The sequence below is a fragment of the Agelaius tricolor genome, unplaced genomic scaffold, assembly GCF_023055355.1.
Source record: "Agelaius tricolor isolate 1412-34295 unplaced genomic scaffold, bAgeTri1.0.p SCAF_8, whole genome shotgun sequence".
NCBI classification, from domain to species: domain Eukaryota; kingdom Metazoa; phylum Chordata; class Aves; order Passeriformes; family Icteridae; genus Agelaius; species Agelaius tricolor.
This window is the reverse complement of record NW_027269268.1, coordinates 20,366,159-20,386,112: the sequence shown is the minus strand read 5'-3', so window position 1 is coordinate 20,386,112 and position 19,954 is coordinate 20,366,159. Positions and strand designations below refer to the sequence as shown.

Here is a 19,954-nt window from a genome sequence, read left to right as displayed (position 1 = left end):
TTCATCTTATAAAAGGAGTGCTCAGAAAAACACAGAACCTCACAAATGTATCTACTAAAAGGTGAAGCAAGTATCAGATTCAAGTAAAAATACAATCTAATTACCATTTAAACTTTTTAACACTTGGAATGATCAATACTGAAAGCCTAGTAAATAAGAGAGTTGGATGTCAGCCCCAGCAGGAATGCTTCTCAGCACAGATAACCAAAAGTCAAACCACAGCCTCTCCCATCTAATTTGGTAACACCTATGGAGGCTTCCACTGGCGTGGGAAAGCAGAGGTTCCACCCATCACCAGGCTGTTCATTCCTGCCTGCACAGTTCGGAAAGTGGGGAGTGTCTGTGTGTGTCCTGGGGAACCCTGCAGCTTCTCACCTGCACTTCTGTCCTTCTGCGTAAGGCTGTCAGAGCTGCAGAAGCTACAGTATCCTGTCAGATCTGACATACCAGTCCTCAGAGAGCTCCCAAGCTGAAGACAGAAGCAGTTCAAAGAGGCAGGAGAAAGTCTGTTTGTATTCACAGACCTTGAACAGCTGTCAGCTGTAACCACAGCACATTTGGAAGTGAGACCTCCGATTTTTTTCCTGAGGACATGGTTCTTGACACTGAATTAAAAAATTTATGATTATTTTTCCAATCTCTGAATTGTAGAAAGCATATGTCAAACCAAATTTTTGTTTTGATGCATCAGTTATGAAATACTTTAGAATATGCAAAGCTGTTACATCATTCACCAGCTATCCCTCTGCTAAAACAAAACTCACAGTATTTCTACTGTCACCACACACACTGCCATCTCTGTTCTGTTTTATCTTCACCTTGCCCCACAGGTAACATTACACCTGCACAGTGATTCATGCCACAACCACTGCATTAATAAAGCCCATCCCTGCTGTTTCAGAACTGTCAGGAACTTCAGACATCCCTGCTGTTCTCAAGCAGACTTTCACTCTGAAAGACATTACCCTCAGTCCTGAGAGTAACAGAATATCCCAGGAAGGCCTCCGGTCACTTTATGAAGCATTTGCATACAACCAAGTGCTGAGAAAACTAACTGAAAATAAATGGTGTTCCTAGTAAGTCAGCACAAAACCAAATATATATGACTAATGACAAATTAATGAAGGATAGAAGAAAACCCTACCCTTGTGAGACCACACCTGGAATACTGCTCCCAGGTCTGCAGACCTCAGCACAAGAGACGTGGACCGGTTAGGGCAAGTCCACAGGAGGGCCACAAAGATGACCTGAAGGCTGGAGTACCTCTCCTACAAAGACAGCCCAAGACAGCTCGGGTTTTTCAGCAAAGAGAAGGCTCCATGGAGACCTCACTAAAGCTTTCCAGTACTTTAAGGAGCCTTACAAAAAGGAGGGAGAGCAATTTTTAACATGGACAGACAGTGATAGGACAAGAGGAAATGTTGTTGAACTACAAGAGGAGGAGGTTTAGATTAGGTGATAGGAAGAAGTTCTTTACTCAGAGGGTAGTGAGACAGTGGAACAGGCTGCCCAGAGAAGTGGTGGATGCCCAGTCCCTGAAGTATTCATGGCCAAGTTAGATGGGGCCCTGAGCAGCCTTGTCTACTGAAAAGTGTCCCTGCCCATGGTGGCAGGACTGAAACCGGATAATCTTTCATGTTCCTTCCAACCTAAGCCATTCTATGATCCTATGAAAGCCTCTCTTCAGGAGTACCAAAGGCACATACAGCTGCAATTATGGATACTGCAACAATCAGCCTAATTGGAAAGAATCAGTCCTCAAAGTTGCCAACACTTAAAAATTAAAACCACTGGATTCCATGTGTACAAGTGAGGTTGTGGCAATGCCCCTCCATTCTCTAACTCAGTAGGACTGGGAGACAAATCCGTGGTTTTCTCTAGATAGGGGGAAAAGCTGAGTTTTCTGTGTGACAATGTATGTACCTATCACCTGACCATCACTAAGATCAACACAGAATTACAACACAGCACTGTGAAGGATGACTGCTAGCATACTCCATCTACGCCCAAAAGTAGTCAACAGGCTCTGTGCCCCTGTGAGGGCAGCAGCTGTTGCTATTAAAATACACTGCTAGCATCCCTCAGCACACTACAAAGAGATTTAAATATCAGTTTAACACACTATGGTAAGAAAAGAGACTCCCCTTGCACCCTAGCAACCATTTAAACAGATTCTGTCATGACAGACCATATGTATCTGAAATACTGCTTTATGTTGCTCTAGAAAGAGATGCAAACATTAAAAAATTCAACCTGAGAATGCTAGTATAAATTTTTTGAAATAAAAGGTCACATGGAAGCAAACCTGAACCAAATCAGCTTACATGTGGAATGACTGAGTTTTGTTGCCTCAGACACCAGAATCACCCCTGCTCACTCCCAGTCAGTGAATCTTACCAACATTTATTGAGAAACCTTCAAAGCTGAAAAGTTTTTAGAATAATTGAACAAGTTTCTTTAGACTTAGACAATGCTATATGATCAACTTGCTGGGGAAAAGCATCAAAACTGGACTTGCTAGAATAATTACTCCAAATGTGTTCAAGTTTTTTTTACTTGCTCTGAATAATATGCAGGGCACACAACAATCATCATGAGCTGCAAATCTGCTTGCATACAAGAGCTCAAGCCGCGAGACTTTACTCCTTTACTTTTCTCCTCCAATTCTCTTTCCTTTTACATGGACCTGAGGCAAATTACTCAGCTCAGTTTCTCTCTTAATACAAGGGCCACAGACTTTTGGAGAGCTCTGATTATTATTAAAGCAGCAAGTCAATATTATTCAGTTGACTGTCTGGCCATTTACCTGTCCCAGAAACTCTCAGAATCCCTATGCACCACACTCTTAGAGTTACAGACTACACATTTAGACTTAGGGCCCATCACAAATTCCTATTTTGCAAAACACTTCTAAATCCAGAGCCTACAAGTAATGAATTCTCATCTTACATTCATTTCTATATTTTGGCATTGTGCAGAAGAGATAAGACACAATCAAGGCCCCCTAAATGAAAAGAAAAAAATAAATGAAGTGTTTCAGAACACCAGTGGGAGAATTTCATGCAATGTATGGCTATTATTAGATTGCTATTTTGCTTAGCAGATCAGAGGGTATAATCGGCAGATGATGCAGCCCTGATTTGTGAAGCACAGCCTTATTAAAGGCTAATGAGATAAATGAGTTAAAATTTACATTTTGCTCCACTGATAAGGTTCATTGGCACACTTAACTCCAACACCATGGTTTGAATATTAAACCCACTTATTAATGTCTAGTAAAGCTAATTATAATGCTGAGTGGCATTAAACTATAATAACCAAGCAGGATGTTAGAATCACATCCTTTAGTATTACTGTAGCCCTGCAGTAAGCGTTCTGCACCTGGAAATAAGCACCTGTTGAGGTCATGCTGAGAGAAAGCACACACCTTCTGTGCCTTTTTCCTGATCCTTCTGAGAACCCAAAGTCCTGTTCTTCTAACAATATATGTTAGAAGAAGCAACATCAACATAAACATCACCGATTACTATGATTTCAACAGTGTCTGTCTGTCTTACTGCAGTAACAGCAAGGATTAAGTGACAAATTTTTTTTATTTTTGTATTTACAATATATTAAGTTACACTGGACATATACTCTCTAATCCTTAACACAAAAAGAAAGCACTGAGATATTAACAAAATTAACAACAAAACTCTGGAAACCATACCTGTTGGTTTTTTCTCCCCCTTTTCCACCATCTTCTGTTAAAACTACAAATATAACTATAAAAACACATCCATTTACTGGAAAGGATACTGGAAATACACTTTAGACCTTACACTAGCCTATGTATTTTTATGCCACATCTATTTAAGCACTTAAATGGACAACAATTATTTTTAAGGATAACGTAAGAGGACAAGGACCACAATATTCTTTACCTTTTAATCTCCACCATGTATTTGTCCTGTGACAGCAATGGAAAGAAGATGAGATGAGATAATTAAGTGCCAGATATCCATGGATCAACAGTATCCAGTGTGGGGACTCACATGTGCCAGTCCAATAACAATTTACAGTCAGCACAAGCTTGAGATACACAGATCCTCTGGGATCTCCCCATCCCAACACAAGAGTGGTGCCAGCTCTCCTTCCTCTAGGAGAGTCATATGCAGGACTGCACAACAGCCATCATTACCTTTTCAAAGTAGAATATAAAGAATGACAACAAAAAGCATAAAAACACTACAGATAAAATCTCCACTTTTTATTTGTAAGGTAATACTCAAAAGCAGGCATCCATTACACACGTAAAAATGGCACTGCAGAACAATTAGATTTTCCTCTTCTGTGGGGAAAAGTGAAAAGGCACTTGCACTGTGACAGTAAAAGGAACTGGCTGAGCAAATCATGTGTGAAACATTAAATGCAACTGCTTTTCTGAACACACTTTTGTTCCTTTCAATTTATCACCCGATTTAAACATTTAGCTTGTAACACAATCCATTCCACTTTCCTCAGCCCAGCTTTAAAATACAGGTATGCTATATTTCAGCAGTAGAAGCAAAGAAATGCTATGGAGGTCAGAAAGAAAAGATTTAGTATACAGCTTTCTGTGGAGCATTCCACTGCATCCCTGCTTGCAGGAAGCAGAGAGTACTGCCCAGCACCCCAAGCCTGTGCTGCAGCTGGAAAAAACAAACAAACAAACAAAAAAAGGAGCAGTCTCCTTTAATGGTAGATTCGAGATGCCACAAGCTCACCAAGCCACATGAGCCTCCACCAGAGCCCTTCAGTATGAGTTATGCCAAGGGAACAGACACCCTGTCCCCTCCCTCCCACTCTGCCATGCTTTTCTCGTGGGTCCTACTGCACACCCCTGAAGCCAAACCTAGAAAAGATTGCTTGTTGAGGGCTCAAAGTATCCCTCACAGAAATGTGTCCTGAAAATGGATACTTGTGACTTTTAAAACACAGAACCATCAAGTCTCTTTCCCTAAGGGAAAACCCTGCCAGCCTGATGCCACAGGAGCAACTCATTCTACACAGGTTCTTCCCAGAGAGCAGAAAGTGCTTCTGCAGTCTTTTTCCTCCAGTACATTGTACTGGATGTGGCTTTTCCCAAACCATTTTATGAGTATGGTTTGTTTACTAAAAGCATAATCAGAGAAGCTCCTCCAATTACTATTGCAACTATGCTAATACTTGGTAGGCATTCTGAATGTTTCAATACTTCTCTGCATCTACAATCAACAGATACACCTAAAGCATACTATATTTTTAAAGAAGGGACAGCCAACAGCACAGTATTCCCACAGGCAGGCTTGTCAGGAAAAGATACGTGGTAAATAATTAATTTTCCTAGGTTAACTTCAGCTCCAGACTAGTATTTGTGAGCATCAGTGCCATAGAAAGGCAAGTAATAACTCTAGCTTGTATTCTTGTCCAGTAAGGAGTTTTGCTTATGTGCAAGCACTGACAGTGAAAGTTTTATCATCTCAGGGACAGAAAAAGTAAAGAACACTTTTACAAGTCCAGTAAAATCTCTTCTGCAAAATTCAAAGAAACTAGAAGACTTTGCTTGGCGGCTATTATTTTTTTAATTATTTCCTTCTTTGACAGATAATGGGCCAAACACAGATAGAGGCTGAGCTCTGGTGTCAGACTGCAGCACACAGAAACCTCCAGTATAATCCACCCTACAAATAATTAAAGACATCATTCACTGCTTACCATGCTTTCTTTTAGTGCATTACAGATGTTTGGCAGGAAGGGTGGGGACTATTCTAAACACAGGGAAAGGGCAGCACATTCCTGACAAATCTTTTTAAAACTGATCTTAAGCTTAGCAGTTTAACACAGCGAGGTTTCAAAAAGTTCATAAAATGTTAGAAATACTACCAGTTTATATTCAGTATTCATGGCTTGAAGTGACTGAGCTTTTACCTAGATTATCAATTGTGATCTAATTCTTTCTGCACTTCTATTTGATGCCTCAAAGGTGCTAGCAGATCACAACAAAGAACAGTTCATAGAACCAGGAATAAGTTGGCAATAAAGAGAAGATTTTGCAGAAGGTAGTTCATTTTCCCTGTAAATGATTCATAAAAATGGACTAAAAATCTAAAAAACTATTTAAGAAACAAACTTAATTAACATATCATTTCTGCATTAATTTTCAAACAAACTGGGTGTTTCTTAAGTAATTCCAGAGCTGTTGGTACCCAGAGAGGGAATAGAAAAGCCTCAGGCTTAACTTCAAGTCAGGGAACTCAGTCTGATACCCCTGAAATGTTTCTTCCAAGTTTGATTTTATTTCTTGTGCTCCTAAACTGCCTTGACTGTGCAATCAGGAGCAAAGTTCATGGACCACAAGATCTATTTCCTATCATTTCAGTCAGCTGAATTTTTGGAGGATCAGAATATAGTTATATATTTCTTTATAACAGAGCTGCATTACAACCATGATAAAGAAATGGGAGAAATGTTCTGCTCTGTTCATTACAATCAATAGATTATGCAGCTCAGTCACAAAGCAGAAGGAATTATGAAAAAGAAAGTAATCTTTAAACTATTAATGTTGCCAGAACAACTTTTCTTTCAGATATGCAGACTCCCACCTCCCAGACACAGCTAATAATGTCAGAAGCTCTGAGATTCATACGGTCAGAATGACTAATATTTACATTAAGCAAATGTATTGCCATAGTAACATAGACACCACAGAGCTATCTACCTGCCACAGCTCTCTAAATTATTTAGCATGCCAATACTACAGTGACACTGTGTAAATGATCACATTCATTAAGAGCAGAGTATGTGCTGAAAAACCGAATGTTAGACAGCTGTATTTATTGCTAGGAAAAAAACAACAGCACCAGTATTCAGAAAAGAAAAGCAGAGAGGTATAGAGGAAGGCTCCAGCCTGAAACAGAACAACACACCTTTAAATTCTTCATCTAAAATCTGCATCCCTGTGCAAAGCAGCACAAACAATAATCTCACTTATGGGACATAAGGAAGACCCACTGTGACCAGAACAAATTGAGATTTGAGTTATATTCCAAATTACATTTTTGGGATAGTCATTAAACTTGCTTAATTTGCATTTTTTATTGTCAAAATATTATTCTATGTTGTGGAGTTGCAAGAGCCAGTGCACAGAAAATAGAAATAACTATGACACACCCTCAGAACCACAGCTATTCTTCAACAGATTTATGGTGAGGAGAGGGTTGCAATACTTTGAATAATGGTCTGCCACTTCCTCAAGCCGTAGATGATGGCAGGGATCTGAGTGGTTTGTGTAAGCCACTGTTCTCATCCTGAGTTAAAGTTCTTGGAAACCTCAAGCACTTCCTGCACTATGGATATTTTCCCCTCATCACATTCAATGGCAGAATCAATGACAGGTGGAGAAAACAAAGGACAGCTCAGGTCAACTCTTGCAACCAGATGGATTTCTCCCTAATTTTTATCAGCTAGAGCCCCTTCTTTTGTTGGACACAAATAATGTTTTTTCACATTTGTCTTTGAATTCAAAATAGCAAAGAAATCCCCTAAGAAGCATAGCATGAAGATCCAGGCACAAAATTAACCCAGCCCAGCTCCAACCAATTCCTGTTCTCTCCGATTGTCAACGTATGTCAATGCAAGAGAAAGCTTTAAATAATTTCTTCTACTACATTTTTATGGAAGTCTGGCATACGCCCATCTCTTATTTTTCATTTGGACTAAAATGCCACAAAGTCATTTTAAGATATTAAAAGATATTTTCATGGCACTAGCAATAATCAAATCAAATCTCAAACCAATAGATTACTGTAACAGAGACTGATGTGGAATTTGATCTTCAGAGACAGAATTTTCAAAACAAGGAAGTGTTTGGAACATGCTCTTCTCCAGAGAGAATACTGCTTACATAACGAGAGTCTGATTTTCTTAAGGAAGTTACTTTAATTAAGAATTGTTCAAGAACTGACTTGATCCTCCACAGAATGTCTGGAAAGTACAGAGACCCTGTTCCAAAAGCAGTTTTAGAAAGCAGCCTCATGGAACACAATAGCCAGACCAGTGAGGGTACCTCAAATATTGGTGCTGGAGAGCACAGGTGTGATGAAGAACACCTAAAGGTTCACTGCTCACAGAAGTCAGGTCATCTGCCAGAAGTATCTAGATTGTGAACCTCTGTTTGGAGTCTTCACTATGTATCCCATTTGAGATTGTGAGTTTAACAGAATGTCTGCTGGTTTTAGAGAAAGGTCTGTGAAGGATGAATACCGCTCCTAGGACTGTCAAAATATAAAGGATCGTATGAGAAGCAACTGACTAGTGGACTAATTAGCAGTAAGGAATAGAATTATGCAAAGCCTCCAGATTCCAGGCAGAGCTATCAATTACATTTACATGTTACAAATCACCTTGCTGATGAAGTGCAAGCTGGAAATAGGAAGTCACCTTCAAGTATTCAGCACCTTAAAGCACATTTGTAATGGAGCCTGAGGGGATATCTGCTTAGTTGTTGGAATAATTTAAAATGTGCACTAATACTTGAAATGATTCCATGACAATTGAGTATTCAGCTAAAGTGGCTGAGATAAGCCTTGACAATTCTAGATAAGAAACGCTAAGCAATTAATAGAGGTATCCAAACACTAACCTTTAAATCCACTTAGGCTGAATTTTCTCTCCTAACTTGTATCTTTAAAGCTTTTAACTGAGAACACTAGGAAAGTCAGTCCTGCTACATAAACCACAACTAATTCTGAACACAAACCCTGTGCTTTGTTTTCAAGCCAACAGTGAGTAGATGAACCCAAAAAGCAACAGAACACAAAAATTGTGGCTGAATTTCATTAGGTTTGGCTCAGCATCACTACAACAGAATCCAAATTGTTTTCTACAGAGCAATTCAAGTAGCAGCAACACAAAGTACTCAGCTCCACAGGAGTCCTTCATGTATCAGACAGATGTGATACCATTCACAAACTAAGTCTACGTTTCTGCATGAGGCTAGATTATGTCCCCTCACCAGCAGGGCAGTACAAAAAGCAGAAAAGACCTTGGCTCTAAATCCTGCTCAGCAATAACAGAAACATCTCTATTATCATCAGTGTGTCCAGCACAAATCCAAAACACAGCCTCATACTCGACATTGAGAAAACTAACTCTACCTGGGCTCAAACCAGCGCGCTATGAAAATCCTAGACCTGCAGGGCACTTTGTCAAAGAACCAAGTAACTTCACACAAATCAGTTAAGAGCTGATACCGAGGTTTTGTTTGTTTTTGAGGTGTTGCAGTATCTGGGTAAATACAATTTGCAAGAATATCCCATGTGTTCAAATGATTCCTCAAAATCCACAGGAAACAACCACAGTGAAGACTCTAACTATAGCTAGGGACTGAGACCTTTTTTTATTTTTACTAGAAACCCAAAAAACCTACTTCCACATTCTCCCCTCCTTGTCAGCCAGGATGGGAATGGAAACCTTTGCCAGGGTTAGCTCAGCCAGTGGCCTCTCTCACCCTGGCAACTGCTTTTATACACAGCCGGAAGACTGAAGAGGTAGAGCAAAGCTTAGTATTACTCCCTCAAGCCCAGGACTTTACAAGGAATAGAGTCTTTTCCCACTTTGCATACCAAAACAACTCAAACAACTCCCTAGTGCAATGAACTATGTCCTTTTCCCCTTCCCTCCAGCCTCCACAATGAAGAACTATCATTGCTGTGTCCTCTGACAGAAACCTCCCACCCAGACTCAGCATACAGGACTAATGTAGAAAACAAAACCAACCTTTCTTTTTTTTTCCCCAGGAAAAAGGCGATGAGATGAAGTAAAGAAAGACAAAAATGGAAACCAAAAGATAGATTTATATGACTTACAGTGATTAGAACACTAATCAGCCTCTTCTGTACTGTACAGCAGGGCTAAAATCCCCACCACCACCCTGCACACAGAGCAACACACACCCAAAACAATGCACACTGCTGTCAGGAGTTGAGCTGCTGCATACTTGATATGGAGGCAGATTTACTGAACAGGTATTTCTAAATTCATGTTCAAACCCCATAAGTGCCATACCTAAAAAGTGTATCAGGTCCTCCATATCTACAACTTGAACATAAAAACTGCAGTTTGATATGCAGACATCTTTCTATTAAAAAAAAAAATTGAACAATTATATATGCATTAAATAAACCTTACACCATAAATGTCCTCGATTCTTTATGTGCCAAAACATGAAAAAATAAATCCAACAAATCCCCCACAGAATAAAAAGCAAATAAACAAACAAAACCCCAGACATGGGACCAGCTTACTACACATTATTAAAATGCCAAGCACAGTAGGTTGTTAATTTTTCACTTGAAGTAACTGCATAACTTGGTTGGGGAATTATTCAGTTCTAAGAACTCTGTAGCCATTTCATTTCACCTTTCATTCTCTATCATCCACAAGTCAAAATCATGTATGCAGTTTAATGAAAAGTGCATAAGTCCTTGAATACCACATACAGATAGGATGAGCTGTGAGTGATTCTCTCCAAACCTAATAAGCAAGAAACCAAAATAAAAATTGAAATATAAAGATACTAGTATAAGCATAATAAGCCAGTGGTATTTTTATCAAAATGAAAAAATATTTTTCTTCTTTCTGTAAACCCAAGATACACTTTCAATCTTTTTGTCATCTATCCATGCTATGCATCATGAAGATAAATGATGATTAGTGAATGGAAACAGAATGGTGATAGATGAAAAACAGTGACACAGGAGTACAAGCAGCTTAAAGAGTACTTTGAGTATAAACATAAGTGTATGAGCAAGAAAATAATTACCTATATTCTACAGACAAACACAACACAGCCCTGGGGACAGATTCCTTTTCTGTGAACACCCTCATGCTAATAACTGTGCAGGAGTCAGGGTCTGGAAAGGATGCAGAGTCAACTTGTGGCAACTAAAAAATATTTAACCACAAGAGACATGCTTTTACCTGACGAACATAAGTGGGAACCCCACCTGCAAGGATCCACTTGCAGGGATCCAACCACTCCCCTACAGACAATATAAAGACAATTATTCTACATCATGAGATGCTTGCTGCTTTTGTATGCTACTACAGCAATTTTTATTAAGAGAATCAACTAAGATGATATACCATACAGGTTTAAAAAGTAAGATGTAAAAAATATCACCCAACACAAATTCTCTAACTTGTCAAGAGAAGGGGAATGGGATCTATGTCCTCCAGAAGTATCCAGCACTAGGCTTGTCTCAATTAAATTCAAACCCATATTGTTTCAGAACACTTAAGGACTTCTGTGGAAGCTAATAGTGACATGGTAAATGAAACATGCTGACAGAGCACATTGTCCTATTATTAGTAACATGACAGGCAATACAAAAAGAACAACACATACTTTAAAAACTGCACCTACACAACCTCCCCACTTTGCATTTTAGAAGACACAGATGTAAGATACACTGCCCTATGCCAGTTCAGATGCTTTTCTGGAGTATATATTTGTAAGATAATCATGCAAACACTAAAAAAATTTCCATAATAATAGAAAAAATCAAAGCATTCATAAAAGAGAATGAGTAATTCTGCTCCTGATTTGTTGGTTTTGGTTTTGCTTTCTGCTTGTTTGAGGTGGTTTTTTTACTGTTTGGTTGAGCTTTTTTTGTTTTGTTCTCCCCTCCACACTCAGGAAGTGTTTCAGGAAAAGCCACAAGTTCTGAGCAGGGTCATTCATGATAATGATGCAGCTGCTGACTTACCGTTCAAAAGTGCTGGACCAGTTTTACCTCATTTCTTTCAGGAAAGCAATGCAATGGGACAGTAACTTCATCTCCCAAATTAACTATTGTTGGATACCCAGCTCTAGGCAATTGGCTTACTCTGTGCAAGCACTTTATTCCTACCCTCCTACTTGTTTGTATTTCTCAAAATGCAGCATATTACTCACTTTGACTGTAGTTGCTTCCCACATGTTCATTCATCTTAGTTTGTCTCACTGGATTTCTTCAACTGCATCTCATTAAACAGCCTGATTTTTTCTTCCAGTTGCATGCTAGGCTTTCAGTGAAATGAAGGTAGATTTACACCAATGAGAGGAAAACAGAATGTAGTTGCATGGTCTTAAACTTTAAGAGGCAACAAAGCTTTCTAGGCTATGAATTTTAATACTCAGAGATTAGCAATTCATCTTAGTTTCAGTTGTATCCTTCTAGGACAGCAGAGTTATCTAGAGAATCCCTGACAGGTTTCTTACTAAAAGCATTGCTCCAAAAGCTGTGGTGAAGCAGCAGAGCAGTTCATGGCTCACACAACAAAGATGCCCTATCCCATGTCCCATGTCCCTGGCACACTCATGCTGTAGCTCCTCAGTTCACAAACAAGTCAGCTCAGCAACAGCTTCAGGGAGAGTAAAACAGAAAGGAGTAAGGCCACATCACTGCAAACTGGGAACAGAGGCTGGGGATGCTGTGCAACTGCCACCCTGGACAGAGACTCCATCAGCTCTTCTGCTTCTAGTATCATTCCATGGTTTTTATTACCATAACTGCATATTTAGAGTCAGCAAGTCAGATTCTGAAGACTTAGAGACAGTAATTAATGCCGTGCTAGCTCTTCTGCAATAATATTAGAATAATTCAAACTTACTAGCAGCAAACATGGTCAATATGTCACCAGAACTACCAGACTCCAGGTCTCATCTAATTCTGAACTGACTAAAGCAAGAGCAATATTCTCTGCCCTAGTAGCCAATGTACCCCTGGGTAAGGGACACAAATTAATAAAGGAGATATAAGGAAACATCGTATGAACTGGACAAAAATTCATTAGATATACTGAATATGACTACTAAGGAAAACATTCCTAGATTAATCTCTTTTTGTAAATAAATCAATAAAAATTCCTGATTTTTCTAGAGTAAACTTTTCACATCCTTTCCTCTGGAATTGAAAGTGTTCTGGTTTCTCAAAGACTGCTTTCCTGTTTTATTTCTCCAAAATTAAACGTTCAACTCTGCATTGAGCCCGTTCCAAGCTAAACATGACCCTTGGAGGCCAGTAGATCTTCTTGCACCTCATCCCCCCCAGCAGCTAAAAGTAGGACTGTGCCTCTCCCTACCTGGCCAAAAAGAAGAATAATCATGGAGAAAGCAACTCCCCATCTATTCTATCCCAGCCTCAAAGGTCCTTGGCACAGAGGGAACCAATTCCAAAATGCATCTACTATGGCACCAGTAAATAGACTAGCTCCCACCTTAAAATGCTCTTTGGTGTACAGCTGACAGTTTTGAAAAGGAAAACAGACTGATAATGTTGCAGCCCTAAAATAAGAGAAGGAGCAGGAAAGTAAGCTGTTTCTCTAAGGCATAATACTTTTCTGACTTGCTCCTGGAATGATGCCTAGCATTACTTCCTTAATCCCAGTAAAAAGAAGTTTCAGTCTTGCCATTCATAAATAGCAAAAATTTATGCTGAAGTTTCTGAGGTGCTTTCAGAAGAGAAGTACTTCAACTACTTTGGCTTTTGAAAGATTTTCCCTGGCATCACGACCTTCCTTAGGACTTGGAACTGAAAGATTTCCTTGATTATCAAGCCCCCACACCTGTTACCATAATTTATAATCCTTCATAAATTGATGAGGCTCCAGCTTTTTAATACTCTCTTTCATTCACTAAAGACACTATAACATTTCCAAAGCAGGGACCTATTAGTCCACAAATTTTTTGCCCAGTATCACATCAAAGCCTACTTACTCACTAGAATCACCCATAGGCCAGAGTGGTTTGAGAGCATTTTTAAATTAGAAGGTAAGTAATTAGATCCTTAATGACTGCACTGCAACCTAAATGTTAAAGTTACTGAAATCACATGTAAAAACTTCACTACCAAAGCCTCTTTAAAAGATTCACCTTTTCAGTTCCAACTGGTCGCTCAAGGGTGTACCTGAACGATTATATCATGAGGCTGAAATGAAGGTTCCTCTCTCCAGCACTTCCTACAACAGTAATACTCAGCTGTTGGTGTGTAGAAAGTATATTTTACATAAGTCACTTGAGAATCCACAACATTTTACAGATCAGTGATGTAATTTCAACAAACAGAGAGAACAAACTCTCAACTCAAGCAAAGCTCATTAGAATGAAAAAACAATCAGCAAAACTGATTAAATATCAACATCTTGAGATTAGGTTGAGGGGTAGGGACTTTTTAAATTATGTTGTTACATGTCTTCTCAGTATAAGTGAGTAGCCATTAAGTGTGAACAACAGTTACAAAGTGAAAAAAATGCGGTTGAACAAAATCAATATTAAGTGGTACTTACGCCAAGTTAGTTTGTAGTATCCCTTTTTATATCTGAAGGATCAGAAACTGCTTCAGTTTGTGATCCTTCAGATATAGCACTCAGATATAAATTGATATAGTGATTAAACTAACTAACACCAACAGCTCTTCAGTGAAACAAATTACTGATGTTGGTAAAGTAAGTCACAGAGTAGTGCCAATCGAGTTAAAAAGTAAGAGGAATTTTATCTAGAAGAACATCTTTGGTCAAAGTTTCAATATCATTTCAGATTTGCCTCCTTCTGTGGTAGGGTACTCACCAAAATTTCCCCTTAGCAAAAGATTCAAGCAAAGGCATTCACATATTGTCACACACTGACTCTGTGCCACACCTACAATACAGTGAGAGACTTTCCCGTCCCTGTAACAGTGGTCACAGAGGTCTTCAGGTGAGGGAAGAGATGAGAATGTTCAGAAGGCTTGATTTATTACATTATAACTATATTATTTGATATATTACATTATAACTATATTAAAAAGAATAGAAGGAAAAGGTTCATCTCAGAAGGCTAGCTAAGAATAGAATCTAAAAGAATGATAACAAAAGGCAGCTCTCTCAGACTATGTTCGAGATAGCTCAGCCTAGATTAGCCATTAATTATAAACATCTAAGATGGGCCAATCAAAAAATCTACCTGATGCATTCCACAGCAGCAGATAACCATTGTTTTACATTTTGTTTCTGAGGCCTCAGCTTCTCAGAAGGGAAAAAATCCCAAGAAAGGATTTTTAGTGAAAAGATGTCTGTGACACTTCCCCTTGAATATTATACTCCTATTAGGAGAGAGGCAAAAAACCCATGTGTTTCATAAAGCAGTTTCCGTGCAAGCTGCAAAAATAAAATCTTCAAATGAGACTAGTGGTCAGCTGCACATCTTTGCAATACATGAAACAGCCTTCAACAGAACAGCCTGTGTATAAAATGCACTGTAGCACTTCACTGGAAAAAAGGGGAAGCTCTCAAATTGAATGGACATAAAAAGAATACTACAATAAATCATATTGCAAACTACAGGCTAGCTTCAATAAGCAATGTCCTTCAGGAATGCATTGTAATTTAAAATTCACTTCCACCTTTTGTTGGTTAAGATAAGCTACAGTTTATTTTAGTTAGAGCTACAAAGTAGGATGAAACAAGTATTCTGCTTAGCTTGCATTTTGCAAACTGGAGCATGCATATGGCAATGGAATCAATTACTTTACTCCCACCCAATTCCTTCATTTTAGATCTCAAGCACTGCCAGAAAATCTCATTAATCTAATCTGGATAGCAAAAAGGTTTATTCAAATTTCCTTTTCAATAATGTTATACTTACAGTGTACAAATCATTGTTTTAAAATACAACAGAAATACTCAATGTGCACTTCACAACATTGAACTTAATATGAAACAAAGGCCACAAACACTGCTTTAAAAAGCCCAACAGTACACTTGCAGTAGCTGACAGATTAGTTTTTCATTAATCCAATTCTATTTGAAGTAAACCAGAGTTTTAAAAAATTCCTGTGAATCCAGAAAGTTGAATGACAATATACTTCTGTAGCTCTGAAATACACAATATGCAGAGCCCTTAAAAAATTAAAATTACTGTGTGATACACAATTTAGACACCCAGAACTTGGATCTTGCATTCTCCTCCCATTGTATAGCTCTTGCCATCTCTGTTCCTGCACAAGTGATAATTTGTGACAAATTATGGAACTCATTGTTGCAGGCCATAAGAGTTACCAAAAGCACCGACAATTTTAAAACTATTTTGAAAGAAAAAGACAAAACCCACAGAACTTATAGAATGGAAAGACTACTAAATAAGAACATGGACTGGTCTTATTATATTATAATATAATACTTATACTCACCTTACTAAGTAAGATCATGGACTGCACATGGGCAGGGACACTGCCATATGCTTGGACAATGAACATGTTCTCCTGCCCCCTTCTCTCCCACCAATTCCTACTCTGAGGACAGCCTAACTTCAAAACCCTCAGTGATCCCCACTGCTCCATATACAACAAATATATCAAACATTTCCATTGCTGGCTCATGAGCAAGCAGCTTGTCTGACAACAGCTACAGAGAGGTTTCTAAGATATGTTTCTGTTCACACCAACAGATTCTAGCACTGCAAAGCCAAATCAGAATCTAATCAACATTTAGCCTTTCAATTCAATCCATTCTTGCAGGCCCATATATTAACAGTGTATCTTACTCCTCTCTCATTTAGTCCAAGTTTATATTTTGAAATAATAGTGGGTACTTTAAAACAATTTAACTAATCCACACTAGCTTTACCTGAAAATCCTCTTTGTCTTAAAAAATATTGGGAACTAAAGAACAATGATGCACAGGAAAACATGTGTCAACTGAGAATTTGATCCTTCAAGATTTTGTTCTACAATCTTATTTTGTATTAATCTTTTTCCTTCTAAGATAGCTTCTATAGCTAAGGTGGGCTTCTACTCTAAATTAAATGTAAAACCACTATGTTGATAATAATCAGTTTTATTATGTAAAACATGATCACTTTTTTCCTGCTTTGCTTTTTTCTTTATGTATGTGTATGTATGTATTCTTTATGTGGTTTCTTTATGTATATCATAAAATCTCCAAAATTCTAATCTCACATTAACCAAATCTCCTTTATTCAGAATGGTTACATATTCCCCTAGGTTTTATAGGGACACTACCAAGGACAATTTACCCCGATTTAGTACTAAGGTGTAGCCAATTTTGGAACAATACCTCCTTACCATGTTTATTTCCATGAGCCCAAAGTTAAGAAAAAGAGTTGTCAGACTATGATCAGAAAACCAGTGATACCTTCCCATTTCCTCGTGCCACTGGCCTCTATCCACCATTACACCCTGCTCACTTCCCTGCACTGTGCTTAGTTCTTCAGGGCAAAATACACACTTACCTAATTGAACTCGAGACACAAGCAATGACAAGTAAATCAAGATGGTTGGACAAAACATTCTTTATGACATACCCAGGAACTTTACTCACATTGTGTGCTATATATATAAGTTTTTTCCTTGTTTATCTTGAGCTGAGAAAGAAAAAACACTTCATGCATTATGAAAGCCATGTATACATCTTTATATTCTGTGAATTACCAGGTGGATGTGTCCTTTACAGACCTCTCCCTCAGTATCACAGGGAAAGCAAATTTGTATGCTAGAGTACAGTGATGAAAGATTAGAAATCAGAACCATTCAAATTATTTACAGAACATCACTGATTCCTCAAGAAGGCCATGTGAAGTAGCCTGCAACTGGCCCAAGGAATCCTATCTATGAAAGAGTGAAGTCATGCAATAGCTATTTTCTATTAATATTAACATTTTGTGAAATTCAAGGCAGTCTAAAAATTACCTACATCAGTAAAAACAGGATCTTCCTCTATAACAGTAATTTCTTTCAGTAACCAAGTTTTTACTGGCTTACTCCTAAGATGAAACTCACTGCTGAATGAAAAAGATGTTTTCCTCCCCACAAGTCTGAGTCTTCACAATTTTTATAAATTGAGAACAAACCCAAAACTCTACAAACTGACACCAGGAGAAAAAAAAGCAATAAAAAATTACAAACAAACAAACAATCAACCCCCACACCACAACTGAGGAAGAATGCAGCTCAACGGAAGCATGATCCTAAGGTACTCCATATAAACTAATGGAATTTTTTCACTTTGTGTCTTTTGTCATTCTGAAATTCCAACTTGAATCTAATAAAGTCTTACTTAGAAAAGTTTAATTGAAAACAAAAACATATGGGTACATATTTGTTCCAGATTAATATTTTCCAACAAAAAACACTACATGTTTAATATAGCTGGGACTAGAATTGGTAATCACAGATATTTAATAATCTTAGACTGGATACTAAAGCTCTTCTGTTAAGGAATTAGGGGTTTCTTTCATTACTGCTCTTAGCTAAAGCAACAGGAATCCGAACATACCAGTAAAATTGAGGAGTTACACAAACACAGAATAGGAAGAAATGAGAGAAAGACTCCACATCATTGTTCATTGGTTCATGTCACTTCCTGCCACTGGTTACTGTTATTGCCTTTCTATTAGCATAACTAGATTTTAAGTCAGGGAAAGAAGAAACAGACAAAGGAAAGCTTTACACTGCTAGAAATAAAGTTACAGAGTAAGGCCAGACTCTAGTTTAAATTAACAATTGTTGTTACTTAGTTTTCTCTCTGGAGAAGGAAAGAGACTTGTCTTTATTAAGCAAGATATTAAATTCTAATGCTACAAACCATCTGAAGAACTCTTACCTACAGCAACTGATTGACAAATAGTCACTTTGGCAACCAAAGCTGCTTCCATACAGCCACAGAATCATGGATTAGCTGCAGGTCAGTACATGTAAAAGCTTATACTCAATACATTTTGGATAAGGTGCCACTAGTCTTGGGAATATTTAGTCCTTCCAAACATCCTGCTAGATGAGCTTTTAGACAAGGCTTGATATTCCAAAGCATTCTAATGATCTGGGTTTAATAAAACAGGTGTCAGATTTGCCAATTTATTCCGAGAGAGGAAACAATAACATACTGAATATTTGGCAAGCATCAGACTTTCTACAACCCCTCAGTTTCCTAAAGATACTTTGATATGATATTCTGAAACCTTTTCTAAGCTATTACAGAGAAACCAGACACCTCCTTAATCCTTACAGAGCAGCACAGGTTAAGATGAGAAGAACAAGATCCTTGTTTCTCACTTGACAAAACGGTCTCCTATCAGCACCAAGAATTGCAACAAACAGCACCAAAAAAGAGTTGGAAGCACTACAGGAGAGGAAAAAACCAGACACATGCTACATGAAAGGCTGCTAAGAGATGATGTTCATTTTCATAAAGCAAGTGTTTGGTGGTTCAGAAATAACAAACATGGCACAAGACCTTACCAGAAAGTTAATACTGAATTATAATCTAACAGCTATTTGTATTTTTTCTAATCAATTTGAAAGAAAACCTGGGTATATAAAAACCAGGAACTAGTGGTTATTATGAAGTATCATTTCATATTTCTTCTTTCTAATGTTGTTTGACTGGTATAAATGTTCCACCTGATACAACAAACACAACTTGGGAAACGAAACACACTGTCAGGTTTCCTGTGATTTCAAGCTTGTCTGTACTAATCCCAGTCTCATTTCACACCCACACATCAGGCTCCCTCCCTAGCTAGCTTGGGCTTCTCCTCTGTACACAGCTTCCTTATGACAATCTTGCAATTAACACCCACATCTCCTCCCTAAATGATGCCAACTCTTCTATGAAACATTCAGTCTATGAAAACCACACCCCTCTTTCATGCCCTTTCATCTGGCCCTTTTGCCAACTGAGAATAAGCATCTTTTGAGGAGGTGACTCATAAGTGTTCAGCCCTTTTCACTTTGTAAAACAGCTTATCTAATAAAACACAGCACATGTACAATGTTGAACCAAACAATATTCATGCTTGTAGATCAGGTTGGGGAAAAGACTTATCTGAATTTTCATCTGTCAGCTAACTAGTTTCACTGCAGAGTAAGATAAAGATGATCCAATGACAAGTCAAAGTCTAGGACCTCTGTCCCTTATT

The 19,954-nt window shown here is 38.2% G+C and overlaps 1 protein-coding gene across 3 annotated transcripts in view; it reads right to left on the bottom strand.

The window, feature by feature from the left end:
- Positions 1–19,954, bottom strand: part of FHIP1A (FHF complex subunit HOOK interacting protein 1A) — a 78,535-nt gene that overhangs the window by 43,535 nt on the left and 15,046 nt on the right. The gene's annotated exons all lie outside the window — the stretch shown is intronic.